Source organism: Schistocerca piceifrons, chromosome 2, assembly GCF_021461385.2.
Source record: "Schistocerca piceifrons isolate TAMUIC-IGC-003096 chromosome 2, iqSchPice1.1, whole genome shotgun sequence".
NCBI classification, from domain to species: domain Eukaryota; kingdom Metazoa; phylum Arthropoda; class Insecta; order Orthoptera; family Acrididae; genus Schistocerca; species Schistocerca piceifrons.
The window spans coordinates 356,044,824-356,060,149 of record NC_060139.1 but is presented as its reverse complement, the minus strand read 5'-3'; the positions used below and the strand labels follow the sequence as shown (position 1 = coordinate 356,060,149).

Genomic DNA, 15,326 nt, shown 5'->3' with positions numbered 1-15,326 from the left:
CTAGGACGCGTGATTTTAAGAACACGTATGAATATTACTACTCTGTCCTGCGTGAACTATATGACGCGGCGGGTACCTCTCCACTGCGGATCCATGATGTTCGTCGTATTAAAGCCAAGCTCTTGAGCCTTAAACGACGACAGATGGATGGTCTGCGAGTTAAGTCGAAACCTCACTCTCTTGTTGAAGGTGAACTGACATCCTTGTACCACCTGCTACGGCATCAGACTCGTCGTCGTCGCTCCTTCATCTCTTCTCTTACGGTGGATGATGGGCGACAGCTTATTGCACAGGAGGAAATGGTTCGTGCTCTTCATCAGTATTACACTAGTCTATATTCTGCCGATGATTCTGGTGAGTCTCTTTCGGATGATGTCTTTGGGGATCTAACTGCGACGATCGCGCCTGACGCGAACGGCGAATTTCTCCGGGAGTTCCAGGTAGATGATGTTTTCGATTTTATTGCTCGCTCTCCGTCCAGTAAATCGCCGGGTCCAGACGGCCTGCCTAAAGAATTTTATCTCCGTTTTTGGCCTCTTTTGGGTGGCATTTTTACGCAGATTTTAAATGAGATTGTCAGGGGGATGGATGTGCCTGCCGATTTTAAAGTAGGGAAAATTGTTTTAATCCCGAAGTCCTCTGGTCGTTTATCTGCTGCCAATCTTCGTCCGCTCACATTGCTGAATTTTGACTATAAGACAGCTGCTAGAGCGCTCAATAGCCGGTTGTCTTCTCTTCTTCGGGGTGTGATTGGTGCACATCAATGTTGTTTTCATGATAGATCTATTCTGACACCAGTAGCCGAATATCGGGATGTTGTCTCGGTTGCGGCGGTTACAAACGTACATTGTGCCTTTGCCTTCCTTGATTTTTATAAGGCTTTTGATCACGTCAGTCATGTGTTTTTAGATCGTGTTTTAGGTACAATAGGTTTTAACGCTTCATCACGTGGTGTTCTTGGCAATTTGTATAGGGGAATAACAGCTCGGGTGTCAGTCAATGGGCAGCTGACGCCGCCCATTGCTATCCGCCGCGGAGTGCCTCAGGGTAGTCCGCTCTCTATGTCTTTATTCGTATTGTCCCTGGAACCGCTGCTTCGGACTATTGCTCTCAAGCTTCAGGGTATGTCCCTCTCTGGTGGGAAGCTCTCTGTTAAGGCATATGCGGATGATGTCGTTGTTCTCCTCCGTCAACGTGATGATATCCCGTTGTTGAAAGGGGCGGTTGATGCATACTGTCGTGTCTCTGGAGCGCGTCTCAATCAGGGTAAATGTAAGTTCCTTGATATTCGAGGATTTCGCGATGCTGACGTCCCTTGGGCCACTTTTGTCGATCGCCATACGTCCTTGGGGATTATCATTGATCGGTGTCCTCTAAAAATGGCGGCTCTCAATTGGAAATCTGTCACCGAGAAGATACAGGGGGCTCTGATGGTCCATGAGCAGCGCTCTGCCACCATTTTGCAAAAAGTCAGAATTTTAGACACCTACGTTCTATGTAAAGCTTATTATGTTGCTCAGCTGTTCCCACTTCCCATGATGGTGGCGAAAAGGTTGCGCCAATTGTCTAGCAGATTTATATGGAAGGGCCATCTATTCAAGTTACGTTACGAGGTAATGACGAACCCGCGTCTCTCCGGAGGCTTGGGCCTCTCTGACATTACTCGCAAGGCGTCTGCTTTGTACGTCCGCCGAACGACTCTAATTGTTACGCAAGAAGTGACTTCAATTACATCCAGGCTTTTTACTGTTGTGCGTCCGGCGAGCCTTGCTCCACCTGTCGATGTCGGACGCCTAAATTTTAAGTTGAAACACATTCGGGAATTTTACATTGCGGTGAGTTACCTCGGTGACGTCTTCTTGCGGCGACCGGTGCCAACGACCAAGGGCTTGATTGCCCGCTGGGAGGGGCTGGCCGGTCCCAATCCAATAGAACTGGCGTCTCCATCTGTGTCCTGGAGGAACGTCTGGAAGAACGTTAGTCTGCCGATCCACTCTATGGCCGTGGCGTCCACGTGGTGTAGGGTAATAAATAATTTGGTTCCCACCAATGTACGACTGCACCGTATTGGTCTTTCTGACACGGACACCTGTACTCGGTGTGGTCTCTTGGATACCCTTGAACATCGATTCACCTGCTGTGGGCACCTTGCTAATTGGCGTTGGCTCAGGAAACAACTTGCTTTTGTCACTAGGTCTGCTGAAGCCGCTTATACTATTGACATCATCGTCCGGCCCGATTCTTCCTTTTTTCCGCGGACGAAGCTCCATACCGTCATGTGGTTGATTGGCCATTTCGTACATTTTGTCAACAGTTGTCATGAAGAGGATGGACACCTAGCGTTTCGGCAGTACATGCTTACTGCTTACTGGCAGCGCTTGCGATTGCCAGGCCTCCGAGATGATTTTGCCAATATGCTTAGCCTGACATTTGAAAGAGAGGGTGTTGGCTAAGGTCACCTGTGTGAGCCATTTTCTTTTATACTGTTTTTGGATTTGCCGCCTTTATGTATGTTTCTTCCCTACACCAGGACTGAAGTTTTCGTGTTTTAATCTTTATTTCAGTCAGCAGTCTACATTATATAGTCATGTTCTAGGATTTTAATTTCAGTACTGTAAAAAAAAAAAAAAAAAAAAAAAAGGGGTATGATTCCTGCTTCGGGTGCAGGAGGTCCCGGGTTCAAATCCCGGACGAGCCCTAGTGTTTTGTAAAAAAAAAAAAAAAAAAAAAGGGGTATGATTCCTGCTTTGGGTGCAGGAGGTCCCGGGTTCAAATCCCGGACGAGCCCTGCCATTTTGACCGTGCTGAAGAGTAGGTGGAACTCAGCCCCGGTTGCAGCTCCTCAATGAAGAGTAGACGCCTGTTATAGCACGTGGATATAACAAGAATGCGGCACCAGTAAAGTACGTAGGTGGAATTCGGTAGAAAAGCAGACGGTAATTTTGCATGCAACGGAAAACAAGGTTGTCTTTGCGGGATATGTGCACCGTGAGTGGAGATTCAGCTTAATTGTGCGACAGTCTACCCTCATCTTACTAGCGACGGCAACAACCAAGGGGTGGCATGTAAGATTGAGCGTGGCTAAGAGTTTCTCATTATTAGTTAGCATCACACTTTGACAGAGCTGTGACAAGGCGAGTAGGGTGAGCTCAGGAAAGCCAGTAGCAAGCGCACTTGAAGTAGCCCAGAAGAACCGGATTATAAATTTTGCCAGTTATAATGGAGCTAGGGGCGTTCTCAGTTACCAAATACCGGTGCAATAAGAGAGCAACAGTATTTGACCGTAAAATGACGCCCTATCCGTCTAGCATACGACATTGCTTTTGTCTGCATACGCGGACGTGAGGTCATCTCGGAAATGAAATCCGAAATATAGATTAAAATTGTTGTGTTCCCGCCCGGGATCGAACCGGGGACCTTCTGCGTGTAAAGCAGACGTGATAACCGCTACACCACGGAAACGACGGTTCTTTTCATGTACCACCCGGAGACTCGTAATAGCAACAGTTTGTCTTCTGTGTTAGCAAGGGCATCGGCTACGAGCTCCCTCCGATTCGTGAAGTTCCTGTAGTAAAAGACGTCGATGGAAACAATCCAACCGCGACAGACAGGGAGAACGCTGGCTGAGCTGCAGCCCTACATGGTGAGACCATCAAAGGTGGCGTCATTCACATGCAGTGCGTTTTCGGAACGAATAGGCTCGTTGGTCTAGGGGTATGATTCCTGCTTCGGGTGCAGGAGGTCCCGGGTTCAAATCCCGGACGAGCCCTTGCGTTTTGTACAACGGTGCGGTAACAAATCGCATGGCGGCGGCTGTTTCGCGCATTTCCAGGCCTCCAAGTCAGCGCTAAAATCCGACAACCAGTTCTGAAACCGTTTCATGTTTCATTTGAGCCATGTGCACCCTGCTGATGGAACGTTTGAAGTTGATTTAAATGGTCACAGTAGAGATCGTAGCAAGTGTCTTGCTGAGTGCGACGAAAACGGGTTTCCGCCCGCAATCGAGCCGGGGACCTTCTGCGTGTTAGGCACGGCGCCTGGGCTCGGCGGCAGCTGCTGCTCTTTCCTTCCTTACGAGATACAGTCGATTCGCGCAGTCGTTATTGCAAAAGATGCCACCAAAGGCAATCGCTTCGTTAGCGGCACGGTGCCTGGGCTCGGCGGCAGCTCTACATGGAGGCACCAGCAGCCCAGCCAGGCCGCCGCCGGCACCGGTGCGCCACAGCCCAAGGAGTCGGCGGCCGCCCTGCAATGCCCCTGTCGTTGCATATTCCACCCGCCTCATATCCTCCCCATGTCTGACTCACTACCCCAAATGACACTGCAGTGGACGTGCTTATTACTATCGCTTTTGGAAGAACCAAGGCGCAGTATTCTAGTGTCGAACCGGTACTGCAAATTGGGATTAAGCAAAAATTTATTGTGTGGTCGAGCGACAGCTTCGGCTCGCTCTTCCTACATGATCGCTTCTTGTGCGGAATAATTCCTAGCTCGCCGATGGCTTCAGAGTTGGCCTTCTCGAAGTTTTGCTTTCGCACTGCATTCCACAATCTTTTCGTTATGAGTTGTGTGCTTCGGTTTCCCGACTTTCTTGTGTTTAGTGCGTTTGGCTTCTCTTAACCCTTAGCCACCGCTTGCCGAAATTTCCACACTATCATCTGTCGATCTGCAGAGCTCGATGAAGGCATCGCGGCCGTTCCTGAGCTCGTGGAACGGTCGAATCTGTAGTTGTTTCCAGATCTCTCCCACACAACGGCCTCCCAGAAGCTTGGATTACAGAAGTACGCCACTACTCCCAGCCGGAGATTCACGATTGAAAGCAGAATGACATGAGCTACACGCAGCTCCGATTTTTTTTTTGTGTCTGACCTACTTTGAAAGACTTTGTAGTCGATTTACTTACTACTATCGCTGTTGGAAACCAGGTGATAACCGCACAGTATTCTAGAGACGATGAGGTAATGAAAATTTAGAATAAGTAAAACAGTATCAAAAGAAGTTGTGTGGTGGAGCAGCACATGCAATTCACGCTTCCTAGATATTCGTTACTGCATAGAATAATTCTTTTGTCTGCGGCGTCTTCAGTATCCGTCTTCTGGAAATTTTGCTTGCAGTATATTGTGCAATCTTTTCGTTACGAGTTGGTGCCTGGTTTCCCGATGTTCTTTTGTTTAGTGCATTCGCCTTCTCTTAACCCTGAGAAACCACATACCGAAACTGAGGCACTGCCGGCTGTTCATAAGCAGTGCTCGATGCAGTTATTTCGCTTTTTATTCGTTGCCTTTAATATTCTTCTCATCAGTGGTGAGTGCTGCCTGCAGAAAGCGTTTATCTTGCGAATTCACGTGAAAGTTTGTGTTCCCTGTGAGGCGCACTACTTGGGATTAACTTGACTGCTCCAGCCAGGTGGCTCGTTGGTCTAGGGGTATGATTCCTGCTTTGGGTGCAGGAGGTCCCGGGTTCAAATCCCGGACGAGCCCTGCCATTTTGACCGTGCTGAAGAGTAGGTGGAACTCAGCCCCGGTTGCAGCTCCTCAATGAAGAGTAGACGCCTGTTATAGCACGTGGATATAACAAGAATGCGGCACCAGTAAAGTACGTAGGTGGAATTCGGTAGAAAAGCAGACGGTAATTTTGCATGCAACGGAAAACAAGGTTGTCTTTGCGGGATATGTGCACCGTGAGTGGAGATTCAGCTTAATTGTGCGACAGTCTACCCTCATCTTACTAGCGACGGCAACAACCAAGGGGTGGCATGTAAGATTGAGCGTGGCTAAGAGTTTCTCATTATTAGTTAGCATCACACTTTGACAGAGCTGTGACAAGGCGAGTAGGGTGAGCTCAGGAAAGCCAGTAGCAAGCGCACTTGAAGTAGCCCAGAAGAACCGGATTATAAATTTTGCCAGTTATAATGGAGCTAGGGGCGTTCTCAGTTACCAAATACCGGTGCAATAAGAGAGCAACAGTATTTGACCGTAAAATGACGCCCTATCCGTCTAGCATACGACATTGCTTGTCTCTGCATACGCCGACGTGAGGTCATCTCGGAAATGAAATCCGAAATATAGATTAAAATTGTTGTGTTCCCGCCCGGGATCGAACCGGGGACCTTCTGCGTGTAAAGCAGACGTGATAACCGCTACACCACGGAAACGACGGTTCTTTTCATGTACCACCCGGAGACTCGTAATAGCAACAGTTTGTCTTCTGTGTTAGCAAGGGCATCGGCTACGAGCTCCCTCCGATTCGTGAAGTTCCTGTAGTAAAAGACGTCGATGGAAACAATCCAACCGCGACAGACAGGGAGAACGCTGGCTGAGCTGCAGCCCTACATGGTGAGACCATCAAAGGTGGCGTCATTCACATGCAGTGCGTTTTCGGAACGAATAGGCTCGTTGGTCTAGGGGTATGATTCCTGCTTCGGGTGCAGGAGGTCCCGGGTTCAAATCCCGGACGAGCCCTTGCGTTTTGTACAACGGTGCGGTAACAAATCGCATGGCGGCGGCTGTTTCGCGCATTTCCAGGCCTCCAAGTCAGCGCTAAAATCCGACAACCAGTTCTGAAACCGTTTCATGTTTCATTTGAGCCATGTGCACCCTGCTGATGGAACGTTTGAAGTTGATTTAAATGGTCACAGTAGAGATCGTAGCAAGTGTCTTGCTGAGTGCGACGAAAACGGGTTTCCGCCCGCAATCGAGCCGGGGACCTTCTGCGTGTTAGGCACGGCGCCTGGGCTCGGCGGCAGCTGCTGCTCTTTCCTTCCTTACGAGATACCGTCGATTCGCGCAGTCGTTATTGCAAAAGATGTCACCAAAGGCAATCGCTTCGTTAGCGGCACGGTGCCTGGGCTCGGCGGCAGCTCTACATGGAGGCACCAGCAGCCCAGCCAGGCCGCCGCCGGCACCGGTGCGCCACAGCCCAAGGAGTCGGCGGCCGCCCTGCAATGCCCCTGTCGTTGCATATTCCACCCGCCTCATATCCTCCCCATGTCTGACTCACTACCCCAAATGACACTGCAGTGGACGTGCTTATTACTATCGCTTTTGGAAGAACCAAGGCGCAGTATTCTAGTGTCGAACCGGTACTGCAAATTGGGATTAAGCAAAAATTTATTGTGTGGTCGAGCGACAGCTTCGGCTCGCTCTTCCTACATGATCGCTTCTTGTGCGGAATAATTCCTAGCTCGCCGATGGCTTCAGAGTTGGTCTTCTCGAAGTTTTGCTTTCGCACTGCATTCCGCAATCTTTTCGTTATGAGTTGTGTGCTTCGGTTTCCCGACTTTCTTGTGTTTAGTGCGTTTGGCTTCTCTTAACCCTTAGCCACCGCTTGCCGAAATTTCCACACTATCATCTGTCGATCTGCAGAGCTCGATGAAGGCATCGCGGCCGTTCCTGAGCTCGTGGAACGGTCGAATCTGTAGTTGTTTCCAGATCTCTCCCACACAACGGCCTCCCAGAAGCTTGGATTACAGAAGTACGCCACTACTCCCAGCCGGAGATTCACGATTGAAAGCAGAATGACATGAGCTACACGCAGCTCCGATTTTTTTTTTGTGTCTGACCTACTTTGAAAGACTTTGTAGTCGATTTACTTACTACTATCGCTGTTGGAAACCAGGTGATAACCGCACAGTATTCTAGAGACGATGAGGTAATGAAAATTTAGAATAAGTAAAACAGTATCAAAAGAAGTTGTGTGGTGGAGCAGCACATGCAATTCACGCTTCCTAGATATTCGTTACTGCATAGAATAATTCTTTTGTCTGCGGCGTCTTCAGTATCCGTCTTCTGGAAATTTTGCTTGCAGTATATTGTGCAATCTTTTCGTTACGAGTTGGTGCCTGGTTTCCCGATGTTCTTTTGTTTAGTGCATTCGCCTTCTCTTAACCCTGAGAAACCACATACCGAAACTGAGGCACTGCCGGCTGTTCATAAGCAGTGCTCGATGCAGTTATTTCGCTTTTTATTCGTTGCCTTTAATATTCTTCTCATGAGTGGTGAGTGCTGCCTGCAGAAAGCGTTTATCTTGCGAATTCACGTGAAAGTTTGTGTTCCCTGTGAGGCGCACTACTTGGGATTAACTTGACTGCTCCAGCCAGGTGGCTCGTTGGTCTAGGGGTATGATTCCTGCTTTGGGTGCAGGAGGTCCCGGGTTCAAATCCCGGACGAGCCCTGCCATTTTGACCGTGCTGAAGAGTAGGTGGATCTCAGCCCCGGTTGCAGCTCCTCAATGAAGAGTAGACGCCTGTTATCGCACGTGGATATAACAAGAATGCGGCACCAGTAAAGTACGTAGGTGGAATTCGGTAGAAAAGCAGACGGTAATTTTGCATGCAACGGAAAACAAGGTTGTCTTTGCGGGATATGTGCACCGTGAGTGGAGATTCAGCTTAATTGTGCGACAGTCTACCCTCATCTTACTAGCGACGGCAACAACCAAGGGGTGGCATGTAAGATTGAGCGTGGCTAAGAGTTTCTCATTATTAGTTAGCATCACACTTTGACAGAGCTGTGACAAGGCGAGTAGGGTGAGCTCAGGAAAGCCAGTAGCAAGCGCACTTGAAGTAGCCCAGAAGAACCGGATTATAAATTTTGCCAGTTATAATGGAGCTAGGGGCGTTCTCAGTTACCAAATACCGGTGCAATAAGAGAGCAACAGTATTTGACCGTAAAATGACGCCCTATCCGTCTAGCATACGACATTGCTTGTCTCTGCATACGCCGACGTGAGGTCATCTCGGAAATGAAATCCGAAATATAGATTAAAATTGTTGTGTTCCCGCCCGGGATCGAACCGGGGACCTTCTGCGTGTAAAGCAGACGTGATAACCGCTACACCACGGAAACGACGGTTCTTTTCATGTACCACCCGGAGACTCGTAATAGCAACAGTTTGTCTTCTGTGTTAGCAAGGGCATCGGCTACGAGCTCCCTCCGATTCGTGAAGTTCCTGTAGTAAAAGACGTCGATGGAAACAATCCAACCGCGACAGACAGGGAGAACGCTGGCTGAGCTGCAGCCCTACATGGTGAGACCATCAAAGGTGGCGTCATTCACATGCAGTGCGTTTTCGGAACGAATAGGCTCGTTGGTCTAGGGGTATGATTCCTGCTTCGGGTGCAGGAGGTCCCGGGTTCAAATCCCGGACGAGCCCTTGCGTTTTGTACAACGGTGCGGTAACAAATCGCATGGCGGCGGCTGTTTCGCGCATTTCCAGGCCTCCAAGTCAGCGCTAAAATCCGACAACCAGTTCTGAAACCGTTTCATGTTTCATTTGAGCCATGTGCACCCTGCTGATGGAACGTTTGAAGTTGATTTAAATGGTCACAGTAGAGATCGTAGCAAGTGTCTTGCTGAGTGCGACGAAAACGGGTTTCCGCCCGCAATCGAGCCGGGGACCTTCTGCGTGTTAGGCACGGCGCCTGGGCTCGGCGGCAGCTGCTGCTCTTTCCTTCCTTACGAGATACCGTCGATTCGCGCAGTCGTTATTGCAAAAGATGTCACCAAAGGCAATCGCTTCGTTAGCGGCACGGTGCCTGGGCTCGGCGGCAGCTCTACATGGAGGCACCAGCAGCCCAGCCAGGCCGCCGCCGGCACCGGTGCGCCACAGCCCAAGGAGTCGGCGGCCGCCCTGCAATGCCCCTGTCGTTGCATATTCCACCCGCCTCATATCCTCCCCATGTCTGACTCACTACCCCAAATGACACTGCAGTGGACGTGCTTATTACTATCGCTTTTGGAAGAACCAAGGCGCAGTATTCTAGTGTCGAACCGGTACTGCAAATTGGGATTAAGCAAAAATTTATTGTGTGGTCGAGCGACAGCTTCGGCTCGCTCTTCCTACATGATCGCTTCTTGTGCGGAATAATTCCTAGCTCGCCGATGGCTTCAGAGTTGGTCTTCTCGAAGTTTTGCTTTCGCACTGCATTCCGCAATCTTTTCGTTATGAGTTGTGTGCTTCGGTTTCCCGACTTTCTTGTGTTTAGTGCGTTTGGCTTCTCTTAACCCTTAGCCACCGCTTGCCGAAATTTCCACACTATCATCTGTCGATCTGCAGAGCTCGATGAAGGCATCGCGGCCGTTCCTGAGCTCGTGGAACGGTCGAATCTGTAGTTGTTTCCAGATCTCTCCCACACAACGGCCTCCCAGAAGCTTGGATTACAGAAGTACGCCACTACTCCCAGCCGGAGATTCACGATTGAAAGCAGAATGACATGAGCTACACGCAGCTCCGATTTTTTTTTTGTGTCTGACCTACTTTGAAAGACTTTGTAGTCGATTTACTTACTACTATCGCTGTTGGAAACCAGGTGATAACCGCACAGTATTCTAGAGACGATGAGGTAATGAAAATTTAGAATAAGTAAAACAGTATCAAAAGAAGTTGTGTGGTGGAGCAGCACATGCAATTCACGCTTCCTAGATATTCGTTACTGCATAGAATAATTCTTTTGTCTGCGGCGTCTTCAGTATCCGTCTTCTGGAAATTTTGCTTGCAGTATATTGTGCAATCTTTTCGTTACGAGTTGGTGCCTGGTTTCCCGATGTTCTTTTGTTTAGTGCATTCGCCTTCTCTTAACCCTGAGAAACCACATACCGAAACTGAGGCACTGCCGGCTGTTCATAAGCAGTGCTCGATGCAGTTATTTCGCTTTTTATTCGTTGCCTTTAATATTCTTCTCATGAGTGGTGAGTGCTGCCTGCAGAAAGCGTTTATCTTGCGAATTCACGTGAAAGTTTGTGTTCCCTGTGAGGCGCACTACTTGGGATTAACTTGACTGCTCCAGCCAGGTGGCTCGTTGGTCTAGGGGTATGATTCCTGCTTTGGGTGCAGGAGGTCCCGGGTTCAAATCCCGGACGAGCCCTGCCATTTTGACCGTGCTGAAGAGTAGGTGGAACTCAGCCCCGGTTGCAGCTCCTCAATGAAGAGTAGACGCCTGTTATCGCACGTGGATATAACAAGAATGCGGCACCAGTAAAGTACGTAGGTGGAATTCGGTAGAAAAGCAGACGGTAATTTTGCATGCAACGGAAAACAAGGTTGTCTTTGCGGGATATGTGCACCGTGAGTGGAGATTCAGCTTAATTGTGCGACAGTCTACCCTCATCTTACTAGCGACGGCAACAACCAAGGGGTGGCGTGTAAGATTGAGCGTGGCTAAGAGTTTCTCATTATTAGTTAGCATCACACTTTGACAGAGCTGTGACAAGGCGAGTAGGGTGAGCTCAGGAAAGCCAGTAGCAAGCGCACTTGAAGTAGCCCAGAAGAACCGGATTATAAATTTTGCCAGCCATAATGGAGCTAGGGGCGTTCTCAGTTACCAAATACCGGTGCAATAAGAGAGCAACAGTATTTGACCGTAAAATGACGCCCTATCCATCTAGCATACGACATTGCTTGTCTCTGCATACGCGGACGTGAGGTCATCTCGGAAATGAAATCCGAAATATAGATTAAAATTGTTGTGTTCCCGCCCGGGATCGAACCGGGGACCTTCTGCGTGTAAAGCAGACGTGATAACCGCTACACCACGGAAACGACGGTTCTTTTCATGTACCACCCGGAGACTCGTAATAGCAACAGTTTGTCTTCTGTGTTAGCAAGGGCATCGGCTACGAGCTCCCTCCGATTCGTGAAGTTCCTGTAGTAAAAGACGTCGATGGAAACAATCCAACCGCGACAGACAGGGAGAACGCTGGCTGAGCTGCAGCCCTACATGGTGAGACCATCAAAGGTGGCGTCATTCACATGCAGTGCGTTTTCGGAACGAATAGGCTCGTTGGTCTAGGGGTATGATTCCTGCTTCGGGTGCAGGAGGTCCCGGGTTCAAATCCCGGACGAGCCCTTGCGTTTTGTACAACGGTGCGTAACAAATCGCATGGCGGCGGCTGTTTCGCGCATTTCCAGGCCTCCAAGTCAGCGCTAAAATCCGACAACCAGTTCTGAAACCGTTTCATGTTTCATTTGAGCCATGTGCACCCTGCTGATGGAACGTTTGAAGTTGATTTAAATGGTCACAGTAGAGATCGTAGCAAGTGTCTTGCTGAGTGCGACGAAAACGGGTTTCCGCCCGCAATCGAGCCGGGGACCTTCTGCGTGTTAGGCACGGCGCCTGGGCTCGGCGGCAGCTGCTGCTCTTTCCTTCCTTACGAGATACCGTCGATTCGCGCAGTCGTTATTGCAAAAGATGTCACCAAAGGCAATCGCTTCGTTAGCGGCACGGTGCCTGGGCTCGGCGGCAGCTCTACATGGAGGCACCAGCAGCCCAGCCAGGCCGCCGCCGGCACCGGTGCGCCACAGCCCAAGGAGTCGGCGGCCGCCCTGCAATGCCCCTGTCGTTGCATATTCCACCCGCCTCATATCCTCCCCATGTCTGACTCACTACCCCAAATGACACTGCAGTGGACGTGCTTATTACTATCGCTTTTGGAAGAACCAAGGCGCAGTATTCTAGTGTCGAACCGGTACTGCAAATTGGGATTAAGCAAAAATTTATTGTGTGGTCGAGCGACAGCTTCGGCTCGCTCTTCCTACATGATCGCTTCTTGTGCGGAATAATTCCTAGCTCGCCGATGGCTTCAGAGTTGGTCTTCTCGAAGTTTTGCTTTCGCACTGCATTCCGCAATCTTTTCGTTATGAGTTGTGTGCTTCGGTTTCCCGACTTTCTTGTGTTTAGTGCGTTTGGCTTCTCTTAACCCTTAGCCACCGCTTGCCGAAATTTCCACACTATCATCTGTCGATCTGCAGAGCTCGATGAAGGCATCGCGGCCGTTCCTGAGCTCGTGGAACGGTCGAATCTGTAGTTGTTTCCAGATCTCTCCCACACAACGGCCTCCCAGAAGCTTGGATTACAGAAGTACGCCACTACTCCCAGCCGGAGATTCACGATTGAAAGCAGAATGACATGAGCTACACGCAGCTCCGATTTTTTTTTGTGTCTGACCTACTTTGAAAGACTTTGTAGTCGATTTACTTACTACTATCGCTGTTGGAAACCAGGTGATAACCGCACAGTATTCTAGAGACGATGAGGTAATGAAAATTTAGAATAAGTAAAACAGTATCAAAAGAAGTTGTGTGGTGGAGCAGCACATGCAATTCACGCTTCCTAGATATTCGTTACTGCATAGAATAATTCTTTTGTCTGCGGCGTCTTCAGTATCCGTCTTCTGGAAATTTTGCTTGCAGTATATTGTGCAATCTTTTCGTTACGAGTTGGTGCCTGGTTTCCCGATGTTCTTTTGTTTAGTGCATTCGCCTTCTCTTAACCCTGAGAAACCACATACCGAAACTGAGGCACTGCCGGCTGTTCATAAGCAGTGCTCGATGCAGTTATTTCGCTTTTTATTCGTTGCCTTTAATATTCTTCTCATGAGTGGTGAGTGCTGCCTGCAGAAAGCGTTTATCTTGCGAATTCACGTGAAAGTTTGTGTTCCCTGTGAGGCGCACTACTTGGGATTAACTTGACTGCTCCAGCCAGGTGGCTCGTTGGTCTAGGGGTATGATTCCTGCTTTGGGTGCAGGAGGTCCCGGGTTCAAATCCCGGACGAGCCCTGCCATTTTGACCGTGCTGAAGAGTAGGTGGAACTCAGCCCCGGTTGCAGCTCCTCAATGAAGAGTAGACGCCTGTTATAGCACGTGGATATAACAAGAATGCGGCACCAGTAAAGTACGTAGGTGGAATTCGGTAGAAAAGCAGACGGTAATTTTGCATGCAACGGAAAACAAGGTTGTCTTTGCGGGATATGTGCACCGTGAGTGGAGATTCAGCTTAATTGTGCGACAGTCTACCCTCATCTTACTAGCGACGGCAACAACCAAGGGGTGGCATGTAAGATTGAGCGTGGCTAAGAGTTTCTCATTATTAGTTAGCATCACACTTTGACAGAGCTGTGACAAGGCGAGTAGGGTGAGCTCAGGAAAGCCAGTAGCAAGCGCACTTGAAGTAGCCCAGAAGAACCGGATTATAAATTTTGCCAGTTATAATGGAGCTAGGGGCGTTCTCAGTTACCAAATACCGGTGCAATAAGAGAGCAACAGTATTTGACCGTAAAATGACGCCCTATCCGTCTAGCATACGACATTGCTTTTGTCTGCATACGCGGACGTGAGGTCATCTCGGAAATGAAATCCGAAATATAGATTAAAATTGTTGTGTTCCCGCCCGGGATCGAACCGGGGACCTTCTGCGTGTAAAGCAGACGTGATAACCGCTACACCACGGAAACGACGGTTCTTTTCATGTACCACCCGGAGACTCGTAATAGCAACAGTTTGTCTTCTGTGTTAGCAAGGGCATCGGCTACGAGCTCCCTCCGATTCGTGAAGTTCCTGTAGTAAAAGACGTCGATGGAAACAATCCAACCGCGACAGACAGGGAGAACGCTGGCTGAGCTGCAGCCCTACATGGTGAGACCATCAAAGGTGGCGTCATTCACATGCAGTGCGTTTTCGGAACGAATAGGCTCGTTGGTCTAGGGGTATGATTCCTGCTTCGGGTGCAGGAGGTCCCGGGTTCAAATCCCGGACGAGCCCTTGCGTTTTGTACAACGGTGCGGTAACAAATCGCATGGCGGCGGCTGTTTCGCGCATTTCCAGGCCTCCAAGTCAGCGCTAAAATCCGACAACCAGTTCTGATACCGTTTCATGTTTCATTTGAGCCATGTGCACCCTGCTGATGGAACGTTTGAAGTTGATTTAAATGGTCACAGTAGAGATCGTAGCAAGTGTCTTGCTGAGTGCGACGAAAACGGGTTTCCGCCCGCAATCGAGCCGGGGACCTTCTGCGTGTTAGGCACGGCGCCTGGGCTCGGCGGCAGCTGCTGCTCTTTCCTTCCTTACGAGATACCGTCGATTCGCGCAGTCGTTATTGCAAAAGATGTCACCAAAGGCAATCGCTTCGTTAGCGGCACGGTGCCTGGGCTCGGCGGCAGCTCTACATGGAGGCACCAGCAGCCCAGCCAGGCCGCCGCCGGCACCGGTGCGCCACAGCCCAAGGAGTCGGCGGCCGCCCTGCAATGCCCCTGTCGTTGCATATTCCACCCGCCTCATATCCTCCCCATGTCTGACTCACTACCCCAAATGACACTGCAGTGGACGTGCTTATTACTATCGCTTTTGGAAGAACCAAGGCGCAGTATTCTAGTGTCGAACCGGTACTGCAAATTGGGATTAAGCAAAAATTTATTGTGTGGTCGAGCGACAGCTTCGGCTCGCTCTTCCTACATGATCGCTTCTTGTGCGGAATAATTCCTAGCTCGCCGATGGCTTCAGAGTTGGTCTTCTCGAAGTTTTGCTTTCGCACTGCATTCCGCAATCTTTTCGTT

At 49.7% G+C, this 15,326-nt stretch overlaps 14 non-coding genes across 14 annotated transcripts; 9 read left to right on the top strand and 5 right to left on the bottom strand.

Annotated features, from left to right (window-relative positions):
- Positions 1-3,389: 3,389 nt before the first annotated feature.
- Trnav-uac lies at positions 3,390-3,462 on the bottom strand. The gene has a single exon. It is a non-coding gene; the product is annotated as a tRNA-Val (tRNA).
- A 235-nt stretch (positions 3,463-3,697) lies between these two features.
- Positions 3,698-3,769, top strand: Trnap-cgg. The gene has a single exon. It is a non-coding gene; the product is annotated as a tRNA-Pro (tRNA).
- A 1,639-nt stretch (positions 3,770-5,408) lies between these two features.
- On the top strand, positions 5,409-5,480 carry Trnap-ugg. The gene has a single exon. It is a non-coding gene; the product is annotated as a tRNA-Pro (tRNA).
- Positions 5,481-6,081: 601 nt separating this feature from the next.
- Trnav-uac lies at positions 6,082-6,154 on the bottom strand. Its single transcript has one exon. It is a non-coding gene; the product is annotated as a tRNA-Val (tRNA).
- Positions 6,155-6,389: 235 nt separating this feature from the next.
- On the top strand, positions 6,390-6,461 carry Trnap-cgg. The gene has a single exon. It is a non-coding gene; the product is annotated as a tRNA-Pro (tRNA).
- Positions 6,462-8,100: 1,639 nt separating this feature from the next.
- On the top strand, positions 8,101-8,172 carry Trnap-ugg. Its single transcript has one exon. It is a non-coding gene; the product is annotated as a tRNA-Pro (tRNA).
- Positions 8,173-8,773: 601 nt separating this feature from the next.
- Positions 8,774-8,846, bottom strand: Trnav-uac. Its single transcript has one exon. It is a non-coding gene; the product is annotated as a tRNA-Val (tRNA).
- A 235-nt stretch (positions 8,847-9,081) lies between these two features.
- Positions 9,082-9,153, top strand: Trnap-cgg. Its single transcript has one exon. It is a non-coding gene; the product is annotated as a tRNA-Pro (tRNA).
- A 1,639-nt stretch (positions 9,154-10,792) lies between these two features.
- Positions 10,793-10,864, top strand: Trnap-ugg. The gene has a single exon. It is a non-coding gene; the product is annotated as a tRNA-Pro (tRNA).
- A 601-nt stretch (positions 10,865-11,465) lies between these two features.
- On the bottom strand, positions 11,466-11,538 carry Trnav-uac. Its single transcript has one exon. It is a non-coding gene; the product is annotated as a tRNA-Val (tRNA).
- Positions 11,539-11,773: 235 nt separating this feature from the next.
- Trnap-cgg lies at positions 11,774-11,845 on the top strand. The gene has a single exon. It is a non-coding gene; the product is annotated as a tRNA-Pro (tRNA).
- Positions 11,846-13,482: 1,637 nt separating this feature from the next.
- Positions 13,483-13,554, top strand: Trnap-ugg. Its single transcript has one exon. It is a non-coding gene; the product is annotated as a tRNA-Pro (tRNA).
- A 601-nt stretch (positions 13,555-14,155) lies between these two features.
- Trnav-uac lies at positions 14,156-14,228 on the bottom strand. The gene has a single exon. It is a non-coding gene; the product is annotated as a tRNA-Val (tRNA).
- Positions 14,229-14,463: 235 nt separating this feature from the next.
- On the top strand, positions 14,464-14,535 carry Trnap-cgg. Its single transcript has one exon. It is a non-coding gene; the product is annotated as a tRNA-Pro (tRNA).
- The last annotated feature ends 791 nt before the right edge of the window (positions 14,536-15,326 follow it).